Genomic DNA, 20,195 nt, shown 5'->3' on the forward strand with positions numbered 1-20,195 from the left:
AAATAGCACTATTAATACAATAGTCATTCATTCTATATAATGAAAAAAATTGAAGCACTTTTTGCACTTACCCCATTCCAAATGAAATTAACATTCCATGGCATTTTCCATAAATGGTTCGTTTGCATACATCAGTGGAGACAATTAGCCTGGAGCTGAACTAAGTCTGCAACTGGAGATAGGATGGAGTAGAGAGAGTCAGACATAGTAGCTAAGAGGAGAAAGTTGCAAAAATAAACTCATCCTTTGCTTCAGGTGAGCAGGGAGAATCGGGATGTGCAAAATATCTGGTATCTAGAAAAAGTAGTAAGACTTTTATAATTAGACTTTCCAATGAGTGAAAACCACAAAAATTTCATGGTACATTTATTAAACAGGGGATGCAAACATTTGCTAAAATTGTGTTTACTTGTCTTGAGCCTATCTACACAAACCCTCCAGTCCTTCCAAAATCTCTGAGTCTAAGGCTAAATTGGCTAGTAGTCTCTACTCTGTTTCTGTGCATCTTCTGAGCTTAGTGACGGAATGTTAAATTTCAAGATGTCTTGATTTCACTTTCTCCTTTACTAGAGTCAATATTAGACTCTAGTTGTATAAGCAACTTTTCATAGTAAAAGAAACATCACTAAAAAGCCATTCTGTAATTGAACAAGGATCATTTAGGCAACATCTAGCTATATGGACATATTTCCAAAGCTCACAACATAAACTATGCCATCAGCTATGAATTGGAGGGGAAATGGAGAAGTCTGATTCACATCTTCTCTTCCCCTTGTTACTTCTAAATACATTGATTATCCTTCAAACTATATATCATGTTTTTTTTCCTTTGACACTGTAAGTGTCTATGAAATGGCATCAGTAATGGTTAAGACTGCATAAGACTGAGTTCATCTCCATCCCGTCATTGAATAGGGAAGGGTCAATGAATTTTTGGGTTTTGATTTTTAAAAATTTTTATTAACCATTCCATTCATTTACATACATCTCAAATGGTATCCCATTTCCTAGTTACCCCTTTGTCACCCCACCAACCCTCATCTGCCCTCCCCCTTCTTTTTACCTGTATGAGTGCTCCCCCACCCACCCACACTCTTGCACTCCACTACTCCAGCCTCCCCCTACTCTGGGGCATCAAACATCCCCAGGACAAAGGGCCTTTCTTCTCATTGCTGTCAGGAAAGGCCATCCTCTGCTACATATGTATCTGTGGAAACCACTTTCAGTAGATAGGCATGGCCCTTGGTCAAGGGATAGAGCCACCCACCCATTTCAAAGGTTTTTTAATCTAGAAATGTTCCTGTCCAAAGGAAGTACAGGGACAAAAAATGGAACAGACTGAAGGAAGGGCCATCCAAGGAATGGCCCCACCTGTGAGTACATCATGTTTGCAGACACCAACCCAACACCATCAGGCTGAACTCAGGGAACCTGGTGGAGGAGCTGGCAGAAGGAATGGAAACTTTATTCCTTTCTAAGGAAATATGGGCAAAACAGTAGTTGCTTAGATAATGAGAGTCACATTTCACAGCCATTGGTAAATGGCTCAAGTAAATTCCTCAAGTAAATAACCTCTAAACTCTGGTCCTGGAAGTAACTGTAATGACGTAATGTTGAGCATAAACATAAAAATAAGGCATAAAAGTAGAAGACAGTCCTCAACTGAAAAGAAGAGGTTTGGCAGGGGTGATAGAATTATGAGAAAGGGCAATAGTGGGTGAATATAATCAAAATTTATTTTATATGTATTAAATATATGTATATATAAAGTTGAAAATTATATGTTTTTTCTTAGGTTAGGGTATAACTAGTCTAATTGAATAAGTCAGCACTCATTAGAGTTGGAAATGGATTCAATTGGATTAGTATATTGACTCCATTAATAATTAAAACCGTAAGTACAATTTGAATTCTAGGTTTAATTTCCTCTACAAAAAGCAAATTACTGAAGGATTTATTTTCTTATGAGTTGTTGTGATTGTTAAACTGGGACATGGTGGTGCTAAAGAGATGGTTTAGCCACTAAGAGCAATGGCTGTGTTTTTAGAGGAGCTGGGTTCAATTCCCAGCATCCACATGGTAGCTCACAACAATATATCACTTGAGTCCTCAGAGATGAGGGGGATATTTGCCCTACCATCCTCTTCTAGCATCTGAGGGGAATGCAAACACACAGTGCACACATATACACAGAGAGAAAATATTCAAACTCATAAAATAAAGAATTATTGAAAATTGAAACATGGTGAAAACTTGGAATAATTTCTGGCACATGCAAGTTGGTTTCTGTCTTCACAATTATTATATTTTTTCCATAAATCCTTCTTCTAATGGTACTCACATTGATGTGTGTTAATATCTTTAATGGAGTTTCTCTTCATATCATAATCATGCAATATAATAATTTTATATATTATGGAAATTGAAATTGCAAAGCTTAGCATGCAATCGAGATTCCTTGGTGATTTGGTTCACCCTATAGCACTAAGCATCCTTACAGAAATGCTGAACTCAGGCTATACCAAGCTATTGTTCAGGTTTTGAATTGACCATCTCTTCAGATTGCTGAATCTTTATTGGTGCTACCTAGGAAAGCCTCCTGGCTTCTTAGATACGATATACCTCCTTCCATGTTCAAGGTTAGCCCCTGCCATTGTGACTTTACAAAGCTAGGTGTTTTCTACCAAGCTTTCCGAAACAAAGTGCCACAGCTTCCTTTCCTCATTATTTTTCAGAAAATTGAAGAATTCTCATTGATGTTCAGAACAATTTACCTGAGCTTTAGTTTCACCCTAACTGGACATAATTCCTGTAGCACAGGGCCCTTTGGGAGACTAAGTCTGAAACTACCTGGGTGATTGGCTTCCAATGTGCTCCCATTCTAGTCTCCAATTGATTCAGTGCACACACCTTGCTTTCCTTCTCTGTGTTCAGATACAGTTCTGGAGCTAGATGCTCCTCATGGGAAAATAGGCAGGCAAGAGGCATGGGTGTCCTCTCACCAACACCTTCCTTTCTCAGACATCATTCACTTATTAGAGACTTGCAACAAGCGACTCAGCTGAAGCTCTGTTTCTGCCTGTCTGCTTTCTTCTGCTTTTGATTGGTTTTGAGACTAGTGGTCTGGACCAGAGGATTTTTGTTAATGTACATGGATAGAAATATGAAAAAGGGAAAGAATAGATCCTACAGTCTCATACATATGAAACCAAACAAATGGCCTCAGATTTCTGCTCTAACTTTAAATTAAGATATTTTTTCTGTTATGATTACTAAACCACAGTTACTGAACACTATTGAAAGTATAGGTAAGAACCACTGCATTTTAGTTCACAGGTCATGGATGACATTAAGGGTCACCATGGTCTGAGATACTTTTCAGTCTACCTTTTTATAAGTTTTATTCTTTTAGAATTGCCTATTTTATCATTCTGAATAATAATAATGATGTGTGTTCTGTTCCTTCCAAAAACAAAATTTAATCAGTTTTGTTGTTGTTGATATTAAGCTTTACCCTTAGGAGATTCTTTTTGCATTCTAAAATAGAAATGTCATTCACTGTGGAAACAACATACTTTTTTCCTGATTTTTTTCTTAGTTCTGTTTAGTATTTATTTTCTCTCTTTGAACTTCATTAATTGAAGCAATTTCTTTAAGAAAAAACACACTATGTTTTTATCAAATTAACTCACACATAAAACTATGAAGCAGGTGGTTTAAAGAAGTTCCTCAAGCATTTTTCCAATCCCAGGCTCTCTGACTCTCACTGAACTCTGTACATGTAAGATGGCCGCTCTAAAGCCAGGGCACTTCACTTAGGGTTTTATACTTTCACCATCCATTAAATTTTAAACACATATACAACACACACACACACACACACACTCATACACACACACACACACACTCATACACACACACACACACTCACACACTCACACACTCACACACACACACTAGACTGCGATGGAGTTGCACATAAAAAAATAACTGGCTTCATATGCTCCTTTGTGACTCAGGCACACTTCATTCTTTACTAATATTATGTGTTCTTCTTCTTTCTATCCTTTATATTTGGGACTGAGGAGATGTATCTGTAGTTAAGAGCACACCCTCTACTCTTTCAGAAGACCCAGGGTTCAATTCTACACCACTTCTGTGGTAGCTCATAACCATCTTCTACTCTAGTTCCAGGGATCTGAACAACTTCTGGCCTCTGAGAGAATTCCCACCCAGGTGGTACACAAAAGTTTACACAGGCTCACACACATTTAAATAAAGTAATACTTAAAAGAAAAAAAAAATGTCTGGGTCACCCTACCCTGATTGTGCCCGATTTTATATAAATTTTATACTATACCATACTTACACCTATCTTCATACATATACAAATAAGTTATAGGCTAGTGTCTAATTATTAGAAAGAATTTCTTCTTAAGTATGGATCATTTCACTTAATATTATAAATTTCATTTCCACCCATTTCCTGTAACTTTACTCTTGAATAATATTTCCTCTTATTTATGTACAACATTTTATCCATTCACCTGCTGATGGATGTCTAGATGTTTTCTATTTCCTTGTTTTCTATCATAAACATAGCAGCAATACATAAGGATGTGAAAAATTCTCTGTGGTTAGACGTGGGATCCTTTAGTTATATACATTCTCATTAGTATATTTTTATTAATTTTGTTAATTATATTTAATACTTTCTAGATTTTTTTGAAACATGATGTCTGCTGTTTACTAGTTTCAGAACACTTAAGAATTTGAACGTGCTGTTGAGGCAAAAATCCCATTAGATAAGTGGGCTCAGAACAACAGCCATTACTGGCACTGTATTTCTATTCTTTAGATAACTGGCCCTGAATCATACAGACTTTAGTTTGCATTGCAAATTTTCTAACTACCATTCATATACACTCTAGTGTTATCCATACATTATCAGTCTAAGGAGATATTTTTCTGCTAAGGGTCAGACATCTAGAAACATGTTTTTGGGATTATACCTTGAGAAGACTCCATGTGATAAGAAAGGGTTCAAGGATATAAATAAGCATCCTATGATTCCCAGATGAATCTCTATAATCAGGAATTGTCCAGTTCTAGGTGATAACACTGCCAAGACTGAAAAGCGATACTTTTTTTTGCCAAGTATCTTGAACTTTCAGGGTCGTCTCCAATCTCCAAATTAAGAAATAATGTGTTCTTTATAATATATGAGAGATGACGTGAAATTATATCTGCAAAGTCCTTTAATAGATGTCTGGCCTATCATAACTCCTCTTCTAATTTCAAGAAACAAAGGCTGAACATTCCTAATCTAAAACTGAATTTCTTAATACTTTGATATTTGAAATGTTTTGTATTTTTACATGAGGATTTTAACTTTTTACATCTTTGAAATTTTTAAAATTTTAGATATGGAGTGGCCAAGCAATAAAATGTCTATGTAATTATACCTAATTTAAATGTCTCCAAAATTTGAAACAAGTCTGTCTCATGGATTTGGAGTAATATAAAATTCATGCACTAGGGACATCTGTAGCTGCACAAATTCAAACACTGCTACTAGAAGTAGCACTGATATGATGGCCTTTCAGATAATTGATGGCAGCTAATGTTTCAGGATCCTGTTGTCCCTCATGATGTTATTTCAACCCTCTGTGACAGGTTTAGTTTCCCCTTTATGAACTAACTCTGCTTTGGTAATCAGGTTTTTAATGTGACACTTTCTCAGTATAATTACTGAGGACTTGTCTGGACCACAGAGAGGGAGATGATCCTATGCTTGGTTTAAAATTATGTTTCTATTAACATAGCTTTAGACTAGATCATAGGTCATTCAACAACTCATAGTAAATCTCAATCTCTCTGTCTATCTGTCTCTGTCTGTCTCTGTTTCTCTCTCTCTCTCTCTCTCTCTCTCTCTCTCTCTCTCTCTCTCTCTCTCTCTCTCTCTCTCTGCATGTTTGTCTATCTCCTTTTCTTTCTTTCTCCTGAATTATTTCATAAGAATGAAAAGGAATCTGGGCAACACACAAGTAGTGTGCTTTGCAAAACTTTCATTATTGTTGAGGAATCTTTCCTCAAATCTGCTTGAACCCCTACCCATAACATAGATATACAAGGTCTAACATTTTTAGCTTTAAATTGGGAGGTAACCAATAATAGAAAAAGATGGGAAAGGAAAAGCACACCATCAGAGGTGAGAAGTGACAGAAATCGCACCAGTCCTGGGGTCCCCTGAGGCTGGCTTGTGAACATCTTCACAGGTAATCAAAAACTCTGGTGTTTTGAAGACAGCTCAGCACTGGCATTCTATCACAGCCTCTGTCTCTCCTTCACTTTATCTCCTTCTTGTACCACATTACTACACCTCATTGTGCACACCCAGCAAAATGAAGGCATTTCTCAAGATCTATCATCCTGTGTCTGCTGCCTCCCTGGACATGTAGCTCCCAACAATGAATCTCTATTATTTCATCAAAAAATATCACAGAAGAAATTTGTTCTGCACCACTGAAAACATGATTTTCATGCTCCTCTGCTGTCTTAGCTCAGTGTTTTGGTTGTTCCCTAAGAAAGGAATAGAGAAGAAAGGAAATATCTTTAATACCTATCTCAGACAGTTTTCACTGGGGATTAAAAAAAAATCAGGATTATTTAAGCATGGAATAAAAACAATTTCAGAAATACCTACAGAATCCACAACTGCATGGTAAATCCACATAGGTATGTAAGGTGACCCTCACATTCCAGAGGATGATCCCACAGAGATGGATCAGCCTACTCCACACCTTCTCTTCTCATTCCATTTGCATTAGTGTGATTGCTATTTCTGGTTGTCAACTTGACTACATCTGGAACGAACTACAATCCAGAAATGGAGGACACACATGTGATCCAGGGTCCAGAAGACTCAGTCTTCTGACTCAGATCTTGACATGGAGACCTTGAGACATAGTGGCCATGAAATGCTTAGGACTAGGCAAGGTAGTACATGTCTTTTAATCTCAGAAGACTGGGACAAGCAGATCTCTGAATTCAGGTCAATATACAGAGCAAGTTTCAGGACAGACAATCTTAGGCAGGAAAGGAGTTGGAAAATAGAAAGCTGGTGATAATGTAATAGAACAAAGGGAAAATATTTCAGGTCTACAAGGCAGCATGACTTTGTGCCTTTAGGCATGTGGCTCCAGCTATACAGTCAAAACCAGAAGGTACAGAAGAGACCAGTATCACTGAAGTGAAATCTGGGGAGTGTTTTCTGAGTTCACAAAGAAGCTGTGTTCCGGAAATAACCAAGGTTGTGCCTTGTGCTGCAGCAGGACTTGGTAGTGTGAAAGAATCTCCCAGGTGATACTGATTTTGAAGATATGAAGGGCCATAGAGAGCAGCTGGGGCTTGGTACTGTGAGAGGACAGAGAAGGCCATTGGTGAAAGTACAGCCTCAGTTGCAGTTGATGGCACAGGACTAAAGGGGCATGCAAAGAGGTTGAAGTTGACTTGATGCTAAGGATGTCAGAGCAGTGGAATGCCTGCCATGGAAAGTTGCTAAGAGGGAGTGAAACCAGCCCAGAAAAAAAGAAATTTGGTGCAGTCAACAAAGATCAAAAAGGAGGTGGGATCTTTGATATTACACATGGAGATGCAGTTTGGAGTTTGTCCAGCTAGTTTCCTCTCCTGGTTTGGGGATTGCAGTTAAGTGATTAGATGAATCTCAGAAGAGACTGAACTTTGGACTTTTAACATTCATGAGACTGCTATAGACTATGGGGACTTTGAAAGTTGGACCTAATATATGTCCTATTATTCTATGGCTAGGTATGGCCCCCATTGACTCATGTTTTTGAAGAAGCTTATGGGGTTAGGGAATGGAATGTGGTGGTTTGAGTATGAGTGGCCCAGTGTGTAGCACTATTAGAGGTGTGGCCTTGTATGAGTAGGTGTGGCCTTGTATGAGTAGGTGTGGCCTTTTGAAGAAGTGAGTCCTTGTGGGGATGGACAATGAGACCATCTTCCTAACCACATGGAAGTCACTCTTCTCCGATCTGCATTCAGGTAAAGATGTAGAACTCTCAGCATCTTCTGCACCATGCCTACCTGGGTGATGCCATGTTCCTACTTTGGTGATAATGGGCTGAACCTCTGAACTTGTAAGCCAGCCCCAATTAAATATTGTCCTTATAAGAGTTGCCTTGGTCATGGTGTCTGTTCACAGCAGTAAAATCTTAACTATGACAATTAGTTTTGTTGTAAAAGTCATGTGAGTCAAACATGGGCTCAGGAACTGTCTCTGTCCTTTGATGTTCCTGCTAATTCATCCACTCACCAGAATCGTGGTAAATGAGGTAAGGAATTACAGTGCTTAGCATAAACACTTGACAAATGGAATCAAGGGCATGATAACTGGTCATAGTTAAGCTTTCTTGCACTCATCCTCATCTCCATTAAGAAACTGAGGACACTTGAGACTCATAGAAAGATTGTCTTTGTGTTTGTACCTTGATGTTCATGATAGTAAAATAAATTTACACTCCCTTTTTGTTATTGTTATTCTTACCACATACTCTTGTTACGTTCATCATATATTAAACGACGTGAAAGGAATAATTCTGAACTAGTGCCTTTTATTGGCAATAGTCAAGTGTCAAGTATCAGCAGTGACTCGGATTACAAATACTTTAACCTATGTGTAAGAGAAATATGTTTTATTGTCTGTGGTTCAGAGAGGTGAGTGAGGTATTCAGTGACGCACAGTAGTTGACCTGGAACTTTAATCTCAATTTCTTGTCTCTTGGTCTGCTGAGTTTCTGCTTCAATCCCCCCTCCCTCCAGTTTCATTCCTTGGATTTAAACTTGGATTTTTATGTTGCAGTGCATGACCAGCATTTTCTGTCACAGACAAATGAGAAATTGGAATTATAAGTCATTCAGTGGAAAATTCCAAGTCTTACAGAAATGCCCACTCAGCGCCAACTTATTATTGACTGTATGTTTAGCTAGTCTATTCTAAAGGATTTAATATTGAGAAATAGGATGTATTTATAGTTTGCCTGTATTATTTTCACTACAAAACCCTTGCTGATTGATGTGGTTGGCTAAGATGTGTTTAAATTTGTTACCATCCTATTGCACTGGGGTGACTTGCCTCATTTTAAAGGAGCATTGCTGAGAAATATGCCTACCAAAGTATTGAGAATTCTACCAGTTTTATTCTCTTCTCTTTGTTTCTTTCCAACTGACCATATCATGTGTTGGTAATATGCTCCTGATTTTTCTCCATTATTGAGCACTTTGCCAAGCATGAAGCATATGTTTATTGGCCAACTGCCCTGTGAGGGGCACTTGTTTGTGACAAGAGTTCATATGATGTAAAACAGACTTCAAAATTTCAGGTGGCTGTGGTTTCTGGGATCATCATCACATTTTTTCTTTTATTAAATATGTATTCTTATTTAATTATGTGAAGATGGGGAGTGGTGCACATGAGTGACTGCAAAGGCTAGGAGAGAGGATTAGAGTCCCTCAAGCTAGAATTACAGATTGTTGTGAGGTGACTGCTGTGAATGATGGGAACAGAACTGAGGCCATTATGGCCTCTGAGGAGAACAGCAAATTCTCTTAAGGACCAAGCTGTCTCTCAGTTGATTTTTAAAAATATTATCTAAACAAAAGTTGGCTCACAGTAGAATGTTTAGATTTTTTTACTCCACGATTGAGGCTACTCATTAACCCTAGCTTACTGGGTTTATTGTAAAACCAGCAATATATTCATGTTTGTAGGGACCAACAAAGCTTTGCTGCTGACCCTTGAAAGCTAAGTCCTTGTGACATACCTATACATGTATGTTTCTGCAAAAAAAAAGAAAGAAACAAACAAAAAAAAACCATGTCTAGCAGTCACTGACAAAACAATGCTTCACAACAAACTTCTACAAAATCTCCGTGGTTTTCAATGATCAATACTTAGAAGATGTGTGTCTGAGTACTATGAGAAATATTACATCACATCTGTTTTCTCATTGTCTTCACCTTGGCCAGGGACAGTGTTCTAGTCTACAGGATGCTTGGTCCATGTTGCCGGGCAGTCAGTCTATGGTGACACATTTGCCATCAGAACAGTTGTGAAAGCTTTTATCATTAACAGATGTAATGAAAGAGTAGAAGTCTAAAATGTATCTTGAAGAACAAATGATTACTTAGGCCATACTAACTTCTACACATATGATATTCAGCATAGCAAGTCAAAGGCTATGACCAAGTGAAGATTTAGTCTGCAATGAGACTGGCTAGGGTGTGGATTCAGAAAGGGCTTAAAAATGAGATATAATAGTCTATGCATTGTAGTTATTATGAAGTTTAGATTAAATGACTGTATTTACTTTAAAATATTACCTGCCATATAGCAAGTACTCTGTAATTGGTAAATGTCATTATTATTGTAGTTGTAATTATCTGTCTAATGAAATGCTCTTGGAAAGCTGACATGGTACAATGTGGAGAATATTGGTAATTTATCAAATAGAGAAATCCAATATAACTCTATGAGGGAGGAAACTGGAGATGAAGGGTGTTGGGCATAAGAAAGCGGAGATTTCCTCTCCTTGCAGTCCAACTGCCATGGAAACAAGTTCTCACATATATTTATCTAATAAGCCTTATGAAAAGCTTTAGAATTTCCTAATGACTTGGGATAATATGGCTAACGTTCAGGACCAAGTAGGGTCATGGAGGTCTGTGCACCTCTTCAATATCTATAACAATGCACTGTGAACACATCTCTATGACCATAGGCCAATGCCATATCCTGGTTCTGGATTACCACATGATCAGGGTTTAGGCATGAAGGGGACTGTTTGATATTGAATGAAGACATGGACTGGCTGACACTGAAGGACAGTGGAAAGAATGGTGGAGGTTGCCAGGGCATGGAATGATAATTAGATTTGAACATTGTAGAAGACTACAATTCTGAGTCCAACACCATTGAGTCACCACAACAAGATGTGGAAAACCTACCATGTACTGTACAAGACCCTATGAGGGTCTGCCACAAATGGACATGAAAATTAAGCCTATACTTTGTTGATCTACTATGTGTAACTTGTTAAGCTTTTGCATATATTTTCATTGAATGATAACAAAAAAACACACAAAGATTTTTTTAAACATACACAAACTTCTACATTATTTATATACTAGGTTTCATGCATAAGGAGTGAAGGCTCAGAAAACACTGGGGATCTAATGGTATGATGGTTTGAATCTCTATCTACACTGTGTCCAGTCAGTGTATCAGGGCTTTTGGAATCAAAGTGTAGACACAGACAAAAAAAGTAGGGTTAAATATTAGGGAGACTGAGTAAGATAGGGCCTTTAAGTTGGAGTTTAAGGTGCCCCATTGTGGAGGAATTTGAGGGAGGTGATGTGGGAGTGGGTGGGTGGGTAGGGGCACATCCTCATAGAAGCAGGAGGAAGGGGGATAAGATAGGGCCTTCCTGGATGGGGGGAAATGGGGAAAGGGTATAACATCTGACATGTAAATAAAATATACAATAAAGAAAAAAGAAAGAAAAAGGAACAAAGCAGGGGTAAGTTTAGGACACCCAGACTTTTTGACTCAAAGATGAATTCCCTTGATGTTAAAAAATTATTTCTCAGTATAAGCTCCAGAAGCAACAAAATTTGTGTGATTTTTCTCTACAATACCTGTCTCTTCTTTTCCTCATGCCACTGGCTGCATCTTTTATGGCTCAATAGCTCATAGCCTTTCTGAATATTTCTTTCTAACCACAGAGCTATGAGATACCTGGTCAGTGGTGTTATAATTACACAGAAATCCAGGACACTATTTTCTACTATCTTTACCTCGTTGACTATGCCAGTGATGTGTTTTAGAAAGGGGTGCTATTCAGTTCATCTCAGTGCCTACAGTTTCTATACTTAGCCCCCATCAAGGAATAATTTCAGATATAGAATTGAAGAATGTTTATGACCTTTCAGTGTCAAGGAGCACAGAGACATACAATGTGACTGTTCTGGGAAGTCTTAGAAAAAATAAGTTAATGGGGGAATTCTGGTAGTGACTAAATCCCTTAAGGGTGTGCATCATATATTGTGGAGAGGCTATGAACTTTCTCTGATGAATGGAGAAATATCTTTGAAACAGTCCTATTAACTCTTAATTTTACATAAGTGTATCATGAACTGTGACAAGCACTTTAACATTTCATTTAGTTGAAAACAGTTTGTTGGAGTTCAAGAATACATCATTTGAACACTGTAGAAGGAGTTACCATGGGGTTTAACTAATGTCTACCTTGTAGCTAGTAAGAAGTATGACAGAGAAAACTTGTTCAATCCAGAGCCTTCCAGAGTCACGTCTCACTAAAATGAAGTGAGATTTGACTTAGTTCATATATATATATATATATATATATATATATATATATATATATATATATATATTTGATCCTTTTTCCATGAACAGAACTTATGTGTTATGGCAATGCTGACTAGCCCTTCCAATCACCTGTCAATTCACTGACCACTGTAAAATGGGAGTTCAATTGATCTAGATAGGACACTTCCAAGAATAATATACTGACAAGGGCAGGGTTGGTGTGGGGGTGGGGAGGCGGTTAAGAAGTCCTCAACACTAAACAAAGAACTACAAGTAACTAAAGAATTCTGAAAGTAAAAAACATTGTTGTTCCCAGGAAATAACACACCATTTGATTAGCCAACATCAAATGGTGAACTCTGAAAAAGTAATACAAATAGCAATATATATATATACATATATATATATATATATATATATATATATATATATATATATATTCAAATATACACATAGTGTATGTAACAACACTTAATGAAAAGAAGGGCCATGAATTTGAAAAGGAGCAAGGACAAGTGTATATGGGGAGTGTGAAGCAGGAAAATGAATGGGAAATGATGTAATTTTATCATAATCTCAAAGATAAAAGAAATACTTTTTAAGTGTTTTGCAAACAGGAGAGCAGCTTCTGTGGTAATGGTATTCCTTTTCACAAAAGCACATTCATTTACATTTAGAACTTCAAGATGTTGGAGCCGGAAGGAATCTTGGAGACCATCTGTGCTCTGGCTAGGGAACATGAAACCAGATCCACTGAACCTGGGAAGTATTATACTTAGTCAAAAGAAAAGAAAATACCACAAATTTGATTCAGTCTTCCATACATGATGGAGTTTTCCCAGTTGAAATAATATCCACTTCATGAGCCTGCAAGTTAACTGATAGACCCAAAATCCTGTGTATAAGAAAAGACTATTCGCTGGCTTTTCAATTTATATTTGTTGTTCTTCACCCATTTATCTTGTCTCCAGGCACTTGCTTGAAGATAAGCTGAACCAGGCACCAAAGGTTTAAGAAAATATATGAGAGAAAAAAACCTAAACAGTAAGAAAATTCTATCCATCATTTAGTCAATCCCTGCGAGTTGAGAAGAGGCAGCCATTTTTAAAATCATGAACTTAGATATTTTGTTTTATTTTATTTTATTTTTTGGTCTTTGAGCATTCTCATGTAGCTAAGAAGACTGGCTGTTTTTATATTGCTTTTTTTTCCATGAAAACACTCCTATAAAAAATTAGGTGTTACTTTCTATAGCTGACCTTTATCAACCTGAGAACTGGGTGGTTCTTGGCTTTGTGCTGGGTCTATTTGAGATCTACCAAGACACTAAAACCACTTTCTTCACATTCTTGGTATCTAAGTGTATCCAGTTCAAAGACTGTAAACACAAAGAGATAAGCATTAGTGTATATACACATATGTACATTGTCGGTTATAGGCACTCTATATTTATATGTCTATCATCCATATGTTTATATGAAAGCATTAGCTTTTGTAGTTGGGGAGGCTGGCAAGCTAGCCTAGATAGAGTTTATTCTGTAGCTCATGTATGAAGATGGTCTCTTTTCAAGCCTTTGTTCTATCAAGGCCTTCAATTGTTTGCATGAGGTCCACCTACAATGTAGAAGTAATATGTTTTTCTCAGAGTGTCCTGGTCTGATGATAATCTCTAAAACTACCTCTACAGATTTCTGTAAAATAGTGTTTGCTCATGTATGGGAATAGGACATCCTCTTGAAGATAGCACTGTAAGTTAATCAGTTTGAGAACTGAGCCTCAAATTACCCCAAAACTTGAAAGAGAGAAGAGGAGCAATGGAAATAGCACATATCAGCACTGGATGTTGAACATAAGCTATACTATGCACCAAAGATTTAAGAAAATGTACAAGCCAAAGGGGGATGGATCAATAGGCCAAGTGCCTGTTGTGTAATCATAGGAATATGGGCTTGGATCTCTAATACCAACTAAAAGTTGGGTATGATGGTGTATATTTATAACTCTTTATAACTCATGGAAGCTGTATTTTTGAAGCTCCCTGCATGATTCAGAGGTTGGTAAGTGGCTCAGAGCCTCTTCTCCCCAGCAATTGCTTACTGCTTTTATAATATGAGAAGGAGTCCTTCCTTATGAATCTTTTAAGTTTCAGGACCTTCCTAAGCTCTATGCCTTAATGAGACCTTGTTAATTCAGAGGAAATAACATTTCAATATAGATGAAATAGCTTCATGATATCGAATATTAAATTGTGAGTGTAAAAATGTTACCAACAAGTTTATGTATTTGAATACTTAATCCCTAATTGATAGTACTTGCTTTGAAAGTTTGAGTAACATTTTAAGAGATGGGAAATAAGTCATAGGAAATAAAGCAACACTGAGCATATAATTCACAGTGCTTCCAACTTCAGTCTTTTTGCTTCTTGTTAAGTATGATATAGAAAGCATCTATAAGAGGCTCTAGTTGCGATGAATTCCCCATCATGATTGACTCAATCTTTATAACCTGTGTACCAAAATACAACCTTCTGCCATTAAGCTGTTTCTGCCAAGAACTCCCCAATAGGGATCAGAAAGTCAACTAATCCCATGGTCTTTTCTTCGTTCACAAGGCAATATGAACAATGAACATCCATTAGTTGCTTTGTCTTTTTTGCATAAATCTGTAATGAGAGAGAAGTGCAAAATGAGATTAGCAGATCCTGGACCTCAAGGCAGTCTTCACATGGGTTCAGTAAGGTCCAGATTGCCTGGGACTCCCTGCCTAGATTACGTGTAGAGGGCTTGGCCATCAGGGCAGCTATGTAGGCTCGAATAAATGGCATCCAAAGTATAATGCTGATATACATGTCTCTACACCAATCTGACCATGGCCATGGGTGTGAGCATGGTGCAGTGGATGGACCTGGAATATCCATCATTATTATGTGAGTTCAAATACCAGCTTTGTGGCCTTGGAATATCATCTAATTTCTCCGAGTCTGTGTCTACTTCTAAACAGCAGTGAATGATAGTTGCCTTTCAAACTTGTCACCAGAAAGAAATGGGAAAACATAAAGCAATGCCAAGATCATTTCCTGGCAAAGTGTTGGTGCTTGGGAACTGTGAAACTTTTTTTCTAACACAGATTAGATGTGTCTACAAAAATTAAAGAGAGTGAAGAATATGCTACTGAAACTTGAACCCAAATCTATGCCCATTTCAGTGAAAGTGTACACAGACATCACTGTGTGGAAAAAGCAGTGGATGGCAGATTGGTTGCACAGTTGAGTCTGGGTATAGACACAGTGTGTTCTGCAGACTACAAGTTTGAACGTGTTGGGTATCTGGAAATCAGTGCACCTCTGTGTCTTTGTAGAGTGACTAAATCTGTTCCCCTTCCCCACATCTGACTGATTGTCTCTCTCCTTCCTCCCTCTCTTCTGTCTCTTTTCCTTCCTCCCTCCCTCCTTCCTTCCCTCCCTTCCTCTCTTTTTTCCTCCTTCCTTCCCTCCTTCATTCCATCCCTTTTTTCTTCCCTCCCTCCCTACACCCATCTCTTACATTCTTCCTTTACCTTCCTTCTGTCTTTTTACTAGCTGCTTCTATGGTCTGCCCTGCCTCTCCATTGCCTTCCTGTTTACACTTTTCCATATTTACATCTATTACTGAGTGTGATTTTTTTTCCTCTCATCTATGTTCACTTCTCTTCCTTCCTCCTCTTTTTACCTCCTTTTTTCACGGGTTGGGGAAGCACACTTTGTCTCCTCAAACCTTAATGGTTCATCACCATTATGCTTGACGATCTCTTTTGCAACAGTCAGAAAGAAGTGGCAGCCCTGCTTCTCTCCCCGCTTCTGGGCCTGAGGAGATGCTCAGAGAAGGCACCATCTGTTGCATTCATGCTGGTGATGGGTGAATATATTGCTACTCTGGGCTGGCAGAGCTTAGTGGGTACCCAAAGATAATATGGCTTCTTTGAACAAATTGATATATTGATTTTGAGAGAGCTGTTGAATTGGGCCAGGAGGGGTGGGAATGGGGAGAGTAAAATATAGGATGACATTAGCCACGAAGAGGTTTTCATGATCACTGCTGCCCCAAGCCTGTCTGGGTTCTGGGTGTTGTCAGTAACTCAAGATCAACCAAACAGATGGATGGGATTTGCTAAGTTGGGATCAGAAACCCTCAGAAGCAAACATTCCCTCTCCACAAACTGCCCTCTGCCACAACTTGTAAAACCTACAGCAGCTTAGGAAAACTAAAATAAAACTAAGAGGAGAGGAAGAGCTGATTTCCAGGAAATGATTCATGTCAGAGATATAGAAAGCATGTGGACCCAGGCAAGGCCAGATAAACATACTATAATGGGACTGTTAGGAGAGGGTAATGAAGGGACTTGTAGCCAAAGTGAAGGGTATGAAGATGAAAATATTAAGACACCAGGGTAAGACATATCAGAGCCATCATAGACTAGAAACAAAGATGAAGAAGTGGGAAAATGGCTTTATTGATCCCCATAAAAGCTGAAACTGTGAAATAGGGGACCCTGACAAAATCTGTAGTTGTCTAGAGCTCGAATCTCAATCATAAGTATGTAACATAAACAAGGAGATAGAAGAAAATTGCTCTCAAATTCTCCTTTGGCATAGCATCCTACTGCCAAACTAGGAGCCAGATGACAAGAAGCCAGGTGATGATTCCCCAAGGGTTTCCTTTGCAGATTAAATGTGGTAGGGATTTGGAGATCTGGTGGTATAAATAGAGAGCAGGTGAAATAGGCCAGGCATACATGTACCTTGTATTGCCTGCATTGTGAAGAACCTAAGTCTGAACAAAAGTGGCTTTACCTCAGTGAAAGGACACTATATGCTTTTAATCTAAACTCATACTCATTTCTGTTAAATGTGGTCCTCATCTCACCTAGGCATCATCACTTTACAGTTGTTCAAAGCCAGAATTAGAGGAGGTAAATTCATTGCTCTCCTTTCCCTTGCTATCTTTATAATACATCACATTCATTGGGCATTTAACATCTAATATAACCCTAAACTTTGCTGACTTCACAATACATACTATTTTGCCACTTCTCCCCATGCTCTCTATTGCTTGCTCTGCTTCTCTATCTCTACCATTGCTACCCTATTGCAGGCTACTATCAGCTTGTACTTGGACTATGTTCATGCTATGTCCTAGTAGTCTTTCTACTCTTGTTCCTGTTCTTTATCTTCCCTCTCTCCCCTTTCCTCTGTATGAGCATATATGGGCACACATGTGTGCCAAGATGAGAGAATGACAGAGAGGTTTCTGTTCTATCATTCTTCAACTTATTCTCTGAGAAACAGATTCTCACTGAACTTAAAATAAGGCTGGTAGTCAGAAACTCCTTAGTTCTTCATGACCCTATCCTTTTCCCAACAACATGGTTACAGGAACATGGGAGCATGCCTGGCTTTCTGTCTTTTGACCTTGCAACATGACCTCAGTCCTCATGCTGATGAGTGAGTACTTTTACTTATTGGGCCATCTCCTCTTTTTCTTGATGAGGAACTCTTTTTTTTCCTTTGCCTGCACAATCTTCTATAAACATAAGTATGACTATTCTCTAGTTCAAAATGATGCTCAATGCTTGAGAGGTCCCAGAGAGTGAAGCCGAGGATTCAGAACAAGGTCGAAGTTAGGCTTCTGATTTCCTCTCCTGTATTACCTCACATGGTCTGTTATCACTTCCTTTACTTAGACTACTAGATATCTTCTGCTACAAATTCTGGTAATATCATTTATCATTCTATTCCAGTACATTTGTTATCCAGCTCAGATTAATTTGGTAATGATTACATCACAGTCATCATCTTTTTGCAGGATAAACATCACAAAGGCTACAATAATAAAATACTACAAACATAGATTTTTTTTTACAGATACTGAGGCTGAAAATTCGTCATCAAAATGGGGATACCCTTGGTGAGGTTCTCCTTTCCAGCCTGTCAATACTGCTTTTACTCTTTTCTGAAGTTTCTTCCTTCTTCTCCCCCTCCCTCTCCTCTTTTCCTTCTCTTCCTTTGTGGATTTCAGAGCATTGCTTCTTCTGAACAATTGAGAAGAGGGTAGCCTCCTCTTATGGTTCTGTTTACATCGTTCCTTTCTGTGCATACTGAGTTAAGTTTCACATGACACTGCTTATCAAAATTACATTGCAGCCTCTGGTTAGAACTGCAAACCTTTAAGTGGAATCTCCTTGGATCACCTTCATAGACCTGACTAGAGATGACTGGGAAGAAGACAGCAAAAGACAGAGTTGAGGGAGCTATAGTGCTACCATATGGCTCATTTGCATTCAATTGTGTTTCTTAGCAATATGATTCTCCCTGTGTCACTGAAGATGGGGCTTCCCACAGAACCTAATATCCAAATCCACCCTCTGGTTTTGACTTACCTTGCAGACACATCTGTCTATGTTGATTTTTTTTCCCCTAAGAAAACAAGAAGTGGGTGTTGAGAGGTTAGGGCGGTTTCTCTGTCTAATCTGGAGAAATCCATCCAAAGAAAAATGAATCTTGAGTGCATGCCATTTCCTGGTGTCAAGTCGTAGGAAACTCCACCTGAGAAGACATTCCCATCCTCTGCAGATGTGGGAGGGAGGCTGAGTTTGAAGATTTCAAAGGCAGGGCTGTCTTTGGACATTTCTCAGAACAAAGGCACGAAGGCCATTTAGGTGTGTCCTGTTTTCTTCCTCTGGTTTCCTCCTCCTGCCTTTGATAATATCTCTCATCTTCTTTTTCAAGCTTTCCTATATTTTTCCTTTTATCTTCTATGGTTTTTCTCTAAATTTCTGACCTCAGTTTGTCTTTCTATGGAATTTTCTATTGGTCTCAATTTGGGAACTGAAAATGCGGCCATGAATAAGTCACTAGCAGGTTGTTGCACATGCACTGGCAGATTCATGGGCTTGACTACTGGTTGCTGGCATGGAGAAAAGTCTACGACTTGATGGAAGCCTTGGTTTTCCTTTGCTAAATTTGAGATGTAGACTTAACTGAGCTGCATCCCACAGTGCTGTAGTTTTGTGAATAAGCTATTGCGTGCTCTCAACTGCCACTGTATCCATTCAGACCTTCATTAGCCCTGAGTGACTTATGGAGATCTCTTAGTTTCTGCCTCCTTTCCCATCTCTCTGTATTTCCCTTTACTTTAATTAGTAATAATTAGCAGAGAGACCTAATTTAAATATGTTGTCTTCTTCTTTAAAGCCATTCAGTGATAAGTCTTCACCATTTAGATGAATCTAAATTAAGTCTTGTGTACAAGGTATCCTCATTCACATGTTTCATTCCTTAGCACGCTCTGTGTGCAACCTAAATCGCACCCACACTGCACTTCCTTCTCTTACTGAAGAGCTTCCCTTCTCTGCCCTCAGATCATCATGCTTGCTTCTCTTCTTTCTAGGACACTTTCATCCCTAATGTCCTGCTACCATGCTCTGCTGTCTTTGCATGCATCATTATGATCTCAGTTTCAATAGTACCTTTTCCAAGAAGGCTGCCTTGACTTGCTGGATGGGTGAGATGTTTCTTGTTATAATATATATATTTCCAACATCAAGCAATGTTTCTGATATATATATATATATATATATATATATATATATATATACTATGGGTATATATATATATATATATATATATATATACCCATAGTATCTATCTATCTATCTATCTATCTATCTATCTATTTATCTATCTATCTATCCTACTGGATTACAAATTATTTGAAACATAGACTGTACCTACCTTTCACCATCATAT

General features: G+C 38.2%; 1 protein-coding gene across 4 annotated transcripts in view; it reads left to right on the forward strand.

Moving 5' to 3' along the window:
- Astn2 (astrotactin 2) overlaps window positions 1–20,195 on the forward strand; it is a 917,671-nt gene that overhangs the window by 237,197 nt on the left and 660,279 nt on the right. The window lies entirely within an intron of this gene.

This window comes from Arvicanthis niloticus, chromosome 5 (genome assembly GCF_011762505.2).
Source record: "Arvicanthis niloticus isolate mArvNil1 chromosome 5, mArvNil1.pat.X, whole genome shotgun sequence".
NCBI lineage: Eukaryota > Metazoa > Chordata > Mammalia > Rodentia > Muridae > Arvicanthis > Arvicanthis niloticus.